Source organism: Tupaia chinensis, unplaced genomic scaffold (assembly GCF_000334495.1).
Source record: "Tupaia chinensis unplaced genomic scaffold, TupChi_1.0 Scaffold143705_1, whole genome shotgun sequence".
NCBI classification, from domain to species: domain Eukaryota; kingdom Metazoa; phylum Chordata; class Mammalia; order Scandentia; family Tupaiidae; genus Tupaia; species Tupaia belangeri.
Window position 1 is genome coordinate 987,851 of NW_006203553.1, and position 8,716 is coordinate 996,566.

An 8,716-nucleotide genomic window follows, 5' to 3' on the forward strand; every position below is an offset into this window, starting at 1 on the left:
CTAGCCCGCCGTCAGGCTGCACCTGCTGGAGAAAGGCATTTGGGGCCGAAAAGTGTAGACCAGAGAGGCAGCTGTCCACGCCGTCCCTCTCCGCCAGCCTAGACCCCACCCCATGAAGCTGCCACGTCAGGAAGCTGCCTGTTGGGCCACCAGTGGTAATGCAAAGCCCCACAATGCTGGACATGTGGAAAGGTGTCAGGTTTGTGTCCTTGAGGTCTCCCTGTGTAGACCAGGGGTGCTTGTGCCTGGGATCCGGGCTAACCAAGGCTGGACATGGTGTTGAAGGCCCTGTTGGGGTGTCTGTCTCTTTGCCTGTCTGTCTCTCTCATGAAACGAATAAAATAAAATTATGAAATAGTCACATTAAAGCACTGCTCCTTACTCCTGGGTAGAACAAGAGCTCTGACATACCACTGGTGGCCATGGGAGACTGTGAAACCTTCTCCACTGGGGCGGCCCACAGGGCTGGGTGGAGTCCTCACAGTCAGGCCCAGACACCCTCCTCCCTGCACTCAGACAGAGGCCAGGACGCTCTGGGCACCCTGTGGTGGTGGGACTCGCTCCAGGCTCACCCCGAGATCTCTACCCCGGCTGGAAGAAGTCTCCACGAAGCAGCGCCATCCCAATGCAAAGTCGCAGGGCGGCCTGGTGTGTGGCCGGGGTGCTTGGGGGGCATTTGTCTTGGACTAGGATAAGCATCTTGCTGGGAGTTCTCGTGGGCTCTTGAGTGTTCGGTGTGTATCCAGATGTGCGTGGCACTGTCACCGGCGGCTGCAGTGTGTGAAGGCCTCTTCGGTACCCAGGGCAGTTAGACACGCCTGCCCATCAGCACTCCCCTCTCCTCAATAGAAATGGGCAAGCGAGCCTATCTTCTCCAAAAGCCCAGAGCGGTCTCTGGGGACCAGAAGGGGCACAGCCCCTGCGCTGTTTGATTTGCTTGGTGGTCCCTGCCTCAGAGCTAATGAGCTGCAAATACTCCTCTTCAAAAGAGAAGCTGAGCCTTTGAAGCCTGGGCAGACCCGCCCAGAATACCACAGCCTCCAGCTGCGGCTTCCCAGCAGGGCCCAGGAGAACTCCTCCGGGTGGGAAGCTGGGAGTCAGGGTGCCCGCCTCACTGGAGAGCGAGCTGGAACCAGCTGCCTCCCTCCCCACCCCGTGCGTGCCAGCCAGGGCCTCCTCTGGAAAGGGGAACCTTTTCCTTTGCACCCTACATTTTGTGCATGACAGGAAGAGCCTAATAATCAGTCCCGTTTGTTGAGGAATTAATTACATGCCAGCCCCTGTACTGAGCACACACGTGCCATAGAAGCCAGAACACAGAAAGGTTCTGTAATTAGGCCAGTGTCACACAGCTAGTCGGTGGCAGACTCAGACCTCCACCCTAGGTCTCGTTGACTTCCAAGACCACACATTCCAATATATAACCAATTAGATTGCTTTCCACGAAACCCTGGAACTAAGCCTCCGTCCACGTGTATGTGGGACCCACGTGCCTAGGGCCACAGAGAAAGGGCCCGAGTCTAACAGAGTCACGCAGGGCCAGTGCGCCTCTCTGAGAATGTGGGGCGAGGCCTCGCAAGTCCAGCTGCAGGGGTGGCAGCAGCGCAGTGCCCCAGGGTGCCGGGCCTGTGGGAGAAGGTCCCGCGTTTGTGTCCCAAGGCCTCCCTGTACATGTGGTATGTGTGTGCCCATGACACAGGCTGGCTGAGGCTGGGGGGGTCCTGACATGAAGACCCTGTTGGGGCGCTCGCTCGCACACGCACTCTCTCTCTCTCTCTCTCTCTCTCTGTCTCTCTCTCTCTCTCTCTCTCTCTATATATATATATATACATACACACACATAAACTTTTTTTCATAGAGGTTTTGCCTTAGGGTGCATTTAGGGGGCATGCACCCACCAGAGAGAGAGACAGAGATAGCAAGAGGGAAAGTGAGAAATCACCCCCTGGCGGGATGACCTCACCACAATCCCTTCTCTTCCATTCTCCCTCCACGACCTTGGGCACACAAGCCCACTTGCCCGACGTGAGCTTCAAATCACGAGTTTGAAACTTGAACCGTGGTCAGCCATGTGGGAGTCCGGCTTTATAACCACTACGCCATCTGCTGGTCCAATAAATCAAGTTTGATAAAAGTCTTCTTGGGTCAGCCCATAGCCTGGTGGTTCAGGAAGCTGGGTCTGACATGGCTAACCTGAGAGTTTGAGTCCCAGTCCCAGCAGCTTGGACATACCAGGCACATACATATGCATGCGTGCCCCAAATCCTGGCAGTACAGGGCAATGGAGGAGAGAGGGTGCAGGACGACCGCCTCCCTTTAGGTGGTTCTCTGTCTCTCTCTGACAAACATACATACCCTCTGGAAATTTAAAAAAGAGGAGCTGGTAGGTGGCATGGTGGCTAAGGTGCTGGACTCCCACTTGGCCAACTACAGTTCAAGTCCCAGACCTGGCGGCTTGCTTTCTCACTTTCCCTTTCTCTCTGTCTCTCTCTGGTCAAATTAAACAATAATAATGCATAAAAATAATTTTTTTTTTAAAGGAAAGAAAGAAAAAGAAGAAGTCCTCTCATTCGGGTCTGCTCCTCCCACCCCCAGCCGCACATCTGTTTGTGGGAAGATTCCTGTGTCTACACACTGCCAACTTCCAGTGAAATTGGGGACAATGAGGATGGTGGGTGGCCTTGGGGCTGCCAAGCAAGACTCTGCTTCCTAGTGAGTCCTGAGCAGCTGCGGTGTTCGCTTGGTTCCCGCAGGAGAGCAGCCACAGTGCTGGCACCGGCCGGGGAGAGAGCAAGAAGCACACTGTAGGTGGAGTGAGAGCGAGGAACTGAGCGGGGCTGCTCCGAGTACGGCACTAACGCTTGACACACACAGCGCGTGTGCTTGTGTACGTGCGTGTGTGTGCTGGGGCAGGGGGTTGGAGTAGGGCAGAACCAGAGATACAGAAGACCTCGAGGCGCTTGCAAAATGGCTCGGGAGACTCAACCATCATCAAATATAAAATAGCGGCCCAATTCAGACGGCGTCTCGCGTCGGAAGGTGTGCGTTCTTGAACACAGACTGTGACTGCGGAGGAGTCCAGGCAGGGGGAGCGTGGTGGAGGGCCGTGAGCAGCCCCTGGGAAGGTGAGTGAGATGGAGTCAGCTGCTGAGGGCAGAAGGCATGCCTGCTGTGGAGACAGGCGCGAAGACGGGATAAACCCTCACGCGGAATCTGCATTGTACTGAAAATCTCAACCACGAGGGCTAGCAGGGTCCTTGCAGGCCACGAGGTTCAGCCCTGGCCTGTGCAGACAAGAAAACAGAAGCCGAAAGAAATAAAGTTGCAATGGATAAGCTACCTAGCCTCCGTGGGCTTAGTGGATATGTGTCTCCATGGAACTGGGATTGCTTTGTAGACAAGATCTCAGTTAACCTAATAACATCCTTGGGAAGGGGCCAGGAGCCGGAGACGGTGACAAGAGTGGTGTTTGGGCTTTTGTATTATAATGAGTTGGACAAGGACCAGGTTCCCCCACCTCTGCTTCGTCAGACTCTGCAGCTGCAAAGACACTGGAACGGGAGCGCCGAAGGGGACAGGGGCTGGCTCCACGGCCAGGTACGTTTCCTGCAGCTGACGTCGCCATTTTAAGTGTATATCTGGATGACATTTTCATAACTGCAACCTCACAAGCGTACGCACGACCGAATCAGGATAGAGGCATTTCCATCACCATAAACACTTCTCTCCTGCAGGCCTTCCCCCGCCAGGCAGCCACTGCCGCTTCTGTCACTGTGCTGTGGCCTTTTCTGAAAATTCATTAAACGAAATCAGACAACGTGTGGTCTTTTGATTTCTTTAACTTAGTATCATGTTTCTGAGATTCATTCACGTTACATGTATTAATATTTCATTCCTTTTTATTGCCACGTCATATCTACGTATACCATGGAATTTTACGTTTTTTTTTTTTTAATTTGCTAAAGGGTACACACCCTCATCAAAGATAGAGAAAGGCAGAGAGAAAGTACCCCCGATAGACCGTGGCCAGCCCACCATCACTCCTCTTCCCCTTTCCCTCCTTTCAGGATTTTGGGCACACAAACACATGTGTTTTCCAGGCTGCCAGGTTCAGGCCATGAACCATACAGTCAGCCACATGGGATCTAGTTGCCTTAATCACCATGCCAACCACTGGCCCTATTTTTATTTTATTATGTTATTATTTAAATTATTTTTTAAATTTGCTATAGGGCACATGCATTCACTAGAGAGAGAAAGGGAGAAAGGGAGAAAGCAAGCCACCGGGTCTGGGACTGAAACTGCAGCTGGCCATGTGGGAGTCCAGTGCCTTAACCACCATGCCACCTGCTGGCCTGGCCCTATTTTTTTTTTTTTTTTTTTTTAATTTCTTTCATGAGAGAAAGAGAGAGAAACAGGTCCCATTGACAGGGTCTTCTCACCTTGCAATCCTTCCACTTCCACTGCCTTCCAGATAGCCAGAATCACAGGCCCAGCCGCTTTCAGGTTGGCCCAGGATTTGAACCCTGGTCTTCCACAGGGCTCTAGCATGGCAAGGCAGTGTCCTACCTCCTGTGCCAGTTTTGAGCTATTTTGAAGAGCGTTACTAGGAACATTCAGGTACCAGTGTTCATGTAGACAGATTTCTTTTGGGTAGACACCTACGAGTAGGACTGCTGGGTCGTGGAGTGAGTTGTTTAAGACGCTCTAGGCTGTTTTCCGGAGTGGTTGTACAATTTCACATCCCCGTAGGAGGGTTTCCGCAGCTCCATATCCTCGCCAGCATTTGGTCTCGTGGATCTTTTTAAACGTGATCCATTCTAGTCGGTGTGTGGATCTCATGGAGGGCTTGCTATGCATCGCTTCTTCACCGCGGATACTGGCATCTTTTCCTATGTTTCTGGGCCATTCACCCCTCTTCTTTGAAAAACTGCTCAGATTTCTTGCCTTTCTTTTCCTGGTAGTCTTCTTACTGAGTTGTAAGAATTCACTTTATAGCCGAAATGCAAACTCTCTGTCGTATGTCTGTTTGAAATATTTTTTTTTCCCTTCAGTGGCTTGCTGTTCATGATCTTTACTGTGTTTCAGAAAGTCCAGAATGAAGCTAGTTTTATAAAGTAATTTGTATCTTCCATATATTCACGAAGCATTTGCCTAACCTAATGTAATGAAGATTCTTTTACATCTTCTAGTTTGAGTTTTTATAGTTAGACCTATGATTCATTTTGAGTTAATTTTCTGCATGGTTTAAGGTAAGAAACAGGTTTGGATTTTGTTTTTCCATACAGACCCTCAGTGTCCTGGCGCTAGATGTTGAAAACACTAACTTTTCCCAATTGAACTGTCTTGGCACCTTCATCAAACTCAACTGAGGGCCTAGCTGCAGTGCACAAGGCTGGGACCCCATGGGAGGCCTGGGTTCAAATACCAGACCAGCCTGAACAGGCCCGTGTGCGCACACCTGGAATCCCGGCTGACTGGGGCCTCTCTCTCCCTCTGCTGCCTGCGCCCCTCCTTCCCTCTCTAGCTCTCTCATAAAGCTGGTTGTGTGGGTGCTTGAAGTACAGCTTCTACAGAACGCATGCTGCTTTGGCACCGTCATAAAACGGAGAAACTGAGTCTGACCGCTATACAGGGCTCGGCAAACTGTCCACAGTTTGACACATCCGCTGGGGGTCTTGGGCCACATCCCACATGGAAAAGGGGGGGCTCCTGTATAAACTAGTACGTCATCATGCTTCTGACAAAGTACTGGCTCCCATGATTACGGGATCCATGCAACCCCACAATGTGCCCTCTGCAGCTGGGGGACCCAGGAGAGCCAGTGCTGTGGCCCAAAGGCCCGCGAGCTGGAGGCTGACGGTGCAGAGTGCGGTATGGGCCAGCCGGCCTGAGAACTGTGAACACCCGGGGCAGGAGAAGGTCCCAGGCAGGAGAGGATGGCTGTCTCAGCGCCAGCAATCAGGCAGAGTGAGTTCGACCCCCGCTGCCTTTTGTCCTATCAGGGCCTACGTGAATAGGCTGACGCCTGCTCTCACAGGAATGACAGCACACATATCTGTGCTCGACCCAAACCAGCTAAGACGGAGGTGGGCCACGGTAGGAGGAACCTGTTGCGGGTGCCTGTCTCTCTGTCTCTCTCTCTCTCCATCTCCCTCTCACAGAAGAAAAGTATTAACCATCAGGCCAGCAAATGGCATGAAGGTTAAGGTGGTTGGACATCACACAGTCGACTGTGTGGTTTGAGTACAGGACCCAGAGGCTTAGAAAACACACTGAGCACATGTGCATAGTGCCCAAAACCCTGAGAGGAGAATGGAAAACGGACTGTGGCGTGGCTATCTCCCTGCCTCCCCCTCCATGGGTGCTTTCTCACTTGTCTCTGTCTCTGTCTCTGGTGAGCACATGCTCCTGTAAACCGTACAGCATACTCAATACAATTTTGAGACGGTTCATGAAGGCTAAGGAAGCCCAGGTAAATACGGTCCTCAGTGGCGGACCTCCTGGGGTGCGGAGCGGGGCAGAGAAGGATCTCCTTCTCCTGGGCTGGCCCTCTTGTTCTTTCCAATTCGGGCATACTGACCGTCTTGCAGTTCCTCAAATAGTCCTCTTCCTTTCTTGGCCATGTGATGTTCCCTCTAAAAATGTTTCCCCATCTTTGCCAGCCTCACCCCTAGTCAGTTGCCTACTGTCAGCTTAAGCTTAAATTCCCTGAGGCGGTCTTCTATGATGCCCTAGACAATGACTCTCTTTGACGTACTCCTAAAGCCCCCTGTATTTCTTTCTCACACCACCACTAGTGGATAAGCCATTGCATATTATGATTGGTTATTTCTTTAATATCTGCCTTCTCCAATGATAGCCAGGGATATGAGCTCAAGGAGGGCAGGAGCAAGCTCTGCTTCGCCCAGTGCCCTGTCTGCAGAAGTCGCTCTCTCGTACACACCAGCGCTCTGTAAGTTGGTGCAGATGGAGTAACGAGCCTGTATCTCTTGCTGGAAGATGAACAACTCGTTGAATTCGATGAACTTCTGAATCTCCATCTCCTAACAGTGCACAGCATATAACAGATGTTCAAATAATGGGCCTGCACATATTCATAAATAAATCAAACCCCTTGCATTTTAATCCTACACCAAATTAGAAAGCAATGAGTCCTATTCATTGATTAATGCTCACTGTGAAAAGTTGCACTTGACTTTATGTGTCCTAAAATCGCCTCTTTAAAGTTTTGGAGGCCACCCTCCTGCTCCCTAGTTTTGTGACTCTCCGATCTGGTAGCTATGTCTGTGCCTGCCTCCCCCATGTTTCTTCCTTCAGCACTTCCTTCTCCGCAGGGCAGGAATCTCTTGTACACCATGTTTGGTAAGTCCCGCCCTTCGCTTCTCCCAGCTCACACACACCTGACTTCCAGTCCAAGGAGAGCCCATCTCCGTCGTCTTGCCACACTTAGCCAGACTGTAGTCCCTAGAATATTTTACTCCTCTCCTGTAGAATTTCTCCAACTCGGTCATGTATCGCTGATTAACCAAGAGCAAACATGTCCATAGCACTGGGTTCAACTGCCGGGCTCTTGCACCAAAGGACAGGGCTTTCTCTTTCCTTCCAGTTCTTGTCCTGACAGGCAAGGGAATCATGTCCTTGGTAAGTCAGTGTCTTCGTCTGTAAAATAGTAGTGATATCTGCTGGGCCAATTACGCACTGCTGAGTACCACACCACCCAGACACTCAATGGCTTAAAACACCATTTTATTTACTCATGATTCTATACGTTAGCTGTTTGGATTGGGTTTAGCTGGTGGTTTTCCTGCTGGTCTTGCTTGGGGCCATGTAGCTGTAGTCAACTAGACGCTTAATTGAATGCTGGTTGGATTAGGGGACTTCAGCAGGGCTTTCTTGTCTCTGCTCCATTTCATCCTCCTCCATAAGCTATTCTGGGCCTTTTCACATGATAGCCAAGAGGTCCCAGCAACAAGAGAAGGCAAAACCCAAACTACAAGCGCTTTTCAAGCTGACGCTTGCATTACATTTGCCAAAAACCCAATGATGAAAGCAAGTCACATGACCAAGCCTTGACCACTGTCAAAAGGGCTATACAAAGGCATAGATGCAAGGAATCCCTGAGAACCATCACTGCAATCATCTGCCAGAACTGCTTACCTCAGAGAGCCATGGAGAGAGAAGTGAGATGGCTCTTGCACACCACTGTGCATACTGCAAATGCAAGTCATCATCTTATCAATGCTTGGAATTCCATCATTCTTACTTTACTTATGATGTGCCTGAGGTCTTTCAATACCCCCTATTAGATTTATATCCCTGTGGGATTGTGCCATAGGCGGAGTTGTAGCCCTCCAAAAAAGATATGTAGAAGCTCTAGGCCCTAGTACCTCAGAAGGTGACTTTATTTGAAAACAGGATCTTCACCTATGTAACTAGGTAAGTGAAGATGAGGTCAAACGGATGGAGGGTGGGCCCTTAATCCACTCTGACTGGTGTCCTTACAAGACAATGTCCACGACACAGCAATACACAGGGAGAAGACAGTCAAGACAGAGATTATGCTGCCACAGCCATGGGGCATCCTGGGCTATGCCAAGGGACATCCCTGGCTACCAGAAGATGAAAGAGGAAAGGAAAGACCCTCTCTCGGAGACTTTAAGGAGAGCATGGCCCTGTCAACACTTTGATTTTGGACTTTGAAACTCCTGAACTG